The sequence below is a fragment of the Chiloscyllium punctatum genome, chromosome 30 (genome assembly GCF_047496795.1).
Source record: "Chiloscyllium punctatum isolate Juve2018m chromosome 30, sChiPun1.3, whole genome shotgun sequence".
NCBI lineage: Eukaryota > Metazoa > Chordata > Chondrichthyes > Orectolobiformes > Hemiscylliidae > Chiloscyllium > Chiloscyllium punctatum.
This window is the reverse complement of record NC_092768.1, coordinates 26,694,495-26,700,494: the sequence shown is the minus strand read 5'-3', so window position 1 is coordinate 26,700,494 and position 6,000 is coordinate 26,694,495. Positions and strand designations below refer to the sequence as shown.

The 6,000-nt window shown below is 47.3% G+C and overlaps 4 non-coding genes across 4 annotated transcripts; all 4 read left to right on the top strand.

Annotated features, from left to right (window-relative positions):
* Positions 1–1,031: 1,031 nt before the first annotated feature.
* Positions 1,032–1,102, top strand: trnag-ccc (transfer RNA glycine (anticodon CCC)). The gene has a single exon. It is a non-coding gene; the product is annotated as a tRNA-Gly (tRNA).
* A 1,516-nt stretch (positions 1,103–2,618) lies between these two features.
* Positions 2,619–2,689, top strand: trnag-ccc (transfer RNA glycine (anticodon CCC)). The gene has a single exon. It is a non-coding gene; the product is annotated as a tRNA-Gly (tRNA).
* Positions 2,690–4,214: 1,525 nt separating this feature from the next.
* On the top strand, positions 4,215–4,285 carry trnag-ccc (transfer RNA glycine (anticodon CCC)). Its single transcript has one exon. It is a non-coding gene; the product is annotated as a tRNA-Gly (tRNA).
* A 1,489-nt stretch (positions 4,286–5,774) lies between these two features.
* On the top strand, positions 5,775–5,845 carry trnag-ccc (transfer RNA glycine (anticodon CCC)). The gene has a single exon. It is a non-coding gene; the product is annotated as a tRNA-Gly (tRNA).
* Positions 5,846–6,000: the final 155 nt, after the last annotated feature.

Genomic DNA, 6,000 nt, shown 5'->3' with positions numbered 1-6,000 from the left:
CTCCTCAGATACTGAAGCAGACCATACTAGGTTCAAATGCAGAAAGCCAATGCCCTCTGACGAACGCAATCGTCTTTCTTTGTGCTCGATGGGACTCCAACCAGTGGATAAACAAAGATTGTAAACCTACTCAGGTCTTCACGACAGAGCGTCATTGATGTTCTCGCATTGAATATCTTTGAATAATGAGTGGCACAGACAGAGTCAATAGCCCGAGTCATAGTTTGAAGATATCCGGAGGAAAGTATCGAGGAGACCTCAGAGGTAGGTTCTTTACGCAGAGAGTTGTGAATGCATGGAATGGGTTGCCAGCTGTGGTGGTGGAAGCAGAGTCATTGGGGTCATATAAGGAACTGCTGGACGTGCACATAGAGAGCAGTGAGTTGAGGGTTGCGTAGGTTACATTACATTAGGATTGAACCTCGGCACAACATCGTGGGCCAAAGGGCCTGTTCTGTGCTGGACTTTTCTATGTTCTATTCGAGGCTGGATTGGAGAAATAGTTGGTATGCTTCCAAAACCAAGAGAGGGGCAGGAAAGTGAAGTTGATCATTAACTACAGCGAGCAGGCTTGATCTGTGGGCTATTCCTACCACCATCTCTATGTTCTTGTGTTTATAAACATGAGCTGTGCTGACTGTGTGCACATAACACGTTAATGTTATCATTAAAGTAGAACTCATTTCCATTTTAAGAATAGCGTTCTCCACTTGGTCAGGACCCATCTAGGCAAACTATAATTTGCAAGTAATAATTTTGAGCCTAGAATCCCAGTTGTATTATTTACTTTATATATTTTGAAATAAAAGACAGTGTTCAGATAAAATCAAACTAGTCAAACAAACCGCGCTTCGTTGCGATTTTCCTACTTGGGTTCTCGCCATATCAGCAATGGAGAAAGTCAGGGCTGCAGATGCTGGAGATTGGAGTCAGTTTGCTACGCCACAGGACAGAATATCAATAATACCGGTTTTGTTTCCTGCTGGAGTTCAAACGGTAGGAAAGTTCTAGTGGGTGCGTCGTCGGCAGGTGCATTGGTGGTTCAGTGGTAGAATTCTCGCCTCCCACGCGCGGGTGCCGGGTTCGATTCCCGGCCAATGCATTGCAACGCCCTTTATTTCAAATGCTGCACGGTGTAACAGAGTTCAGCCCGATGCGACGGGTCCATTTCGCCTGGCTGCGCCCTCGCCGATGTCCTGCTGCGCGGTTAGCAGGGTGTGTTCACTCAGCGTGTGGGGTGGGATGGGATCGTGTCGAAATCTCCGCTCCGTTTTTGAGTATTTTCACGGCGTAATCCATCGTTTCCTGGCATTAAGTAAGATCGACATAGTGAGATGACCGGCCGTGATCCCAGAATGATGGGCCAGACTCCATACGCCGAATGAGAATGAGATGAGTGTGGTGCTGGAAAAGCACTGCCGGGGCAGGCAGCATCCCAGGACCAGCAAAATCGATCTCTCGGGCAGGAGTCCTTCATCGGCAAGGGTACTGTCATATATCCAAACGTCATCAGTGACCTTCCTTCTCTCATATAGTCAGAAGTGGGCATTTTTGTTCACGATTGCAACATGGTAGCACCACTGACAACTCCTCAGATACTGAAGCAGACCATACTAGGTTCAAATGCAGAAAGCCAATGCCCTCTGACGAACGCAATCGTCTTTCTTTGTGCTCGATGGGACTCCAACCAGTGGATAAACAAAGATTGTAAACCTACTCAGGTCTTCACGACAGAGCGTCATTGATGTTCTAGCATTGAATATCTTTGAATAATGAGTGGCACAGACAGAGTCAATAGCCCGAGTCATAGTTTGAAGATATCCGGAGGAAAGTATCGAGGAGACCTCAGAGGTAGGTTCTTTACGCAGAGAGTTGTGAATGCATGGAATGGGTTGCCAGCTGTGGTGGTGGAAGCAGAGTCATTGGGGTCATATAAGGAACTGCTGGACGTGCACATGGAGAGCAGTGAGTTGAGGGTTGCGTAGGTTACATTACATTAGGATTGAACCTCGGCACAACATCGTGGGCCAAAGGGCCTGTTCTGTGCTGGACTTTTCTATGTTCTATTCGAGGCTGGATTGGAGAAATAGTTGGTATGCTTCCAAAACCAAGAGAGGGGCAGGAAAGTGAAGTTGATCATTAACTACAGCGAGCAGGCTTGATCTGTGGGCTATTCCTACCACCATCTCTATGTTCTTGTGTTTATAAACATGAGCTGTGCTGACTGTGTGCACATAACACGTTAATGTTATCATTAAAGTAGAACTCATTTCCATTTTAAGAATAGCGTTCTCCACTTGGTCAGGACCCATCTAGGCAAACTATAATTTGCAAGTAATAATTTTGAGCCTAGAATCCCAGTTGTATTATTTACTTTATATATTTTGAAATAAAAGACAGTGTTCAGATAAAATCAAACTAGTCAAACAAACCGCGCTTCGTTGCGATTTTCCTACTTGGGTTCTCGCCATATCAGCAATGGAGAAAGTCAGGGCTGCAGATGCTGGAGATTGGAGTCAGTTTGCTGCGCCACAGGACAGAATATCAAGAATACCGGTTTTGTTTCCTGCTGGAGTTCAAACGGTAGGAAAGTTCTAGCGGGTACGCCGCCGGCAGGTGCATTGGTGGTTCAGTGGTAGAATTCTCGCCTCCCACGCGAGGGAGCCGGGTTCGATTCCCGGCCAATGCATTGCAACGCCCTTTATTTCAAATGCTGCACGGTGTAACAGAGTTCAGCCCGATGCGACGGGTCCATTTCGCCTGGCTGCGCCCTCACCGATGTCCTGCTGCGCGGTTAGCAGGGTGTGTTCACTCAGCGTGTGGGGTGGGATGGGATCGTGTCGAAATCTCCGCTCCGCACGCTCCGTTTTTGAGTATTTTCACGGCGTAATCCATCGTTTCCTGGCATTAAGTAAGATCGACATAGTGAGATGACCGGCCGTGATCCCAGAATGATGGGCCAGACTCCATACGCCGAATGAGAATGAGATGAGAGTGGTGCTGGAAAAGCACTGGCGGGGCAGGCAGCATCCCAGGACCAGCAAAATCGATCTCTCGGGCAGGAGTCCTTCATCGGCAAGGGTACTGTCATATATCCAAACGTCATCAGTGACCTTCCTTCTCTCATATAGTCAGAAGTGGGCATTTTTGTTCACGATTGCAACATGGTAGCACCACTGACAACTCCTCAGATACTGAAGCAGACCATACTAGGTTCAAATGCAGAAAGCCAATGCCCTCTGACGAACGCAATCGTCTTTCTTTGTGCTCGATGGGACTCCAACCAGTGGATAAACAAAGATTGTAAACCTACTCAGGTCTTCACGACAGAGCGTCATTGATGTTCTAGCATTGAATATCTTTGAATAATGAGTGGCACAGACAGAGTCAATAGCCCGAGTCATAGTTTGAAGATATCCGGAGGAAAGTATCGAGGAGACGTCAGAGGTAGGTTCTTTACGCAGAGAGTTGTGAATGCATGGAATGGGTTGCCAGCTGTGGTGGTGGAAGCAGAGTCATTGGGGTCATTTAAGGAACTGCTGGACGTGCACATGGAGAGCAGTGAGTTGAGGGTTGCGTAGGTTACATTACATTAGGATTGAACCTCGGCACAACATCGTGGGCCAAAGGGCCTGTTCTGTGCTGGACTTTTCTATGTTCTATTCGAGGCTGGATTGGAGAAATAGTTGGAATGCTTCCAAAACCAAGAGAGGGGCAGGAAAGTGAAGTTGATCATTAACTACAGGGAGCAGGCTTGATCTGTGGGCTATTCCTACCACCATCGCTATGTTCTTGTGTTTATAAACATGAGCTGTGCTGACTGTGTGCACATAACACGTTAATGTTATCATTAAAGTAGAACTCATTTCCATTTTAAGAATAGCGTTCTCCACTTGGTCAGGACCCATCTAGGCAAACTATAATTTGCAAGTAATAATTTTGAGCCTACAATCCCAGTTGTATTATTTACTTTATATATTTTGAAATAAAAGACAGTGTTCAGATAAAATCAAACTAGTCAAACAAACCGCGCTTCATTGCGATTTTCCTCCTTGGGTTCTCGCCATATCAGCAATGGAGAAAGTCAGGGCTGCAGATGCTGGAGATTGGAGTCAGTTTGCTGCGCCATAGGACAGAATATCAAGAATACCGGTTTTGTTTCCTGCTGGAGTTCAAACGGTAGGAAAGTTCAAGCGGGTACGCCGTCGGCAGGTGCATTGGTGGTTCAGTGGTAGAATTCTCGCCTCCCACGCGAGGGAGCCGGGTTCGATTCCCGGCCAATGCGTTGGAGCGCCCTTTATTTCAAATGCTGCACGGTGTAACAGAGTTCAGCCCGATGCGACGGGTCCATTTCGCCTGGCTGCGCCCTCACCGATGTCCAGCGGCGTGTGGGGTGGGATGGGATCGTGTCGAAATCTCCGCTCCGTTTTTGAGTATTTTCACGGCGTAATCCATCGTTTCCTGGCATTAAGTAAGATCGACATAGTGAGATGACCGGCCGTGATCCCAGAATGATGGGCCAGACTCCATACGCCGAATGAGAATGAGATGAGTGTGGTGCTGGAAAAGCACTGCCGGGGCAGGCAGCATCCCAGGACCAGCAAAATCGATCTCTCGGGCAGGAGTCCTTCATCGGCAAGGGTACTGTCATATATCCAAACGTCATCAGTGACCTTCCTTCTCTCATATAGTCAGAAGTGGGCATTTTTGTTCACGATTGCAACATGGTAGCACCACTGACAACTCCTCAGATACTGAAGCAGACCATACTAGGTTCAAATGCAGAAAGCCAATGCCCTCTGACGAACGCAATCGTCTTTCTTTGTGCTCGATGGGACTCCAACCAGTGGATAAACAAAGATTGTAAACCTACTCAGGTCTTCACGACAGAGCGTCATTGATGTTCTAGCATTGAATATCTTTGAATAATGAGTGGCACAGACAGAGTCAATAGCCCGAGTCATAGTTTGAAGATATCCGGAGGAAAGTATCGAGGAGACCTCAGAGGTAGGTTCTTTACGCAGAGAGTTGTGAATGCATGGAATGGGTTGCCAGCTGTGGTGGTGGAAGCAGAGTCATTGGGGTCATATAAGGAACTGCTGGACGTGCACATGGAGAGCAGTGAGTTGAGGGTTGCGTAGGTTACATTACATTAGGATTGAACCTCGGCACAACATCGTGGGCCAAAGGGCCTGTTCTGTGCTGGACTTTTCTATGTTCTATTCGAGGCTGGATTGGAGAAATAGTTGGTATGCTTCCAAAACCAAGAGAGGGGCAGGAAAGTGAAGTTGATCATTAACTACAGCGAGCAGGCTTGATCTGTGGGCTATTCCTACCACCATCTCTATGTTCTTGTGTTTATAAACATGAGCTGTGCTGACTGTGTGCACATAACACGTTAATGTTATCATTAAAGTAGAACTCATTTCCATTTTAAGAATAGCGTTCTCCACTTGGTCAGGACCCATCTAGGCAAACTATAATTTGCAAGTAATAATTTTGAGCCTAGAATCCCAGTTGTATTATTTACTTTATATATTTTGAAATAAAAGACAGTGTTCAGATAAAATCAAACGAGTCAAACAAACCGCGCTTCGTTGCGATTTTCCTACTTGGGTTCTCGCCATATCAGCAATGGAGAAAGTCAGGGCTGCAGATGCTGGAGATTGGAGTCAGTTTGCTGCGCCACAGGACAGAATATCAAGAATACCGGTTTTGTTTCCTGCTGGAGTTCAAACGGTAGGAAAGTTCTAGCGGGTACGCCGCCGGCAGGTGCATTGGTGGTTCAGTGGTAGAATTCTCGCCTCCCACGCGAGGGAGCCGGGTTCGATTCCCGGCCAATGCATTGCAACGCCTTTTATTTCAAATGCTTCACGGTGTAACAGAGTTCAGCCCGATGCGACGGGTCCATTTCGCCTGGCTGCGCCCTCACCGATGTCCTGCTGCGCGGTTAGCAGGGTGTGTTCACTCAGCGTGTGGGTTGGGATGGGATCGTGTCGA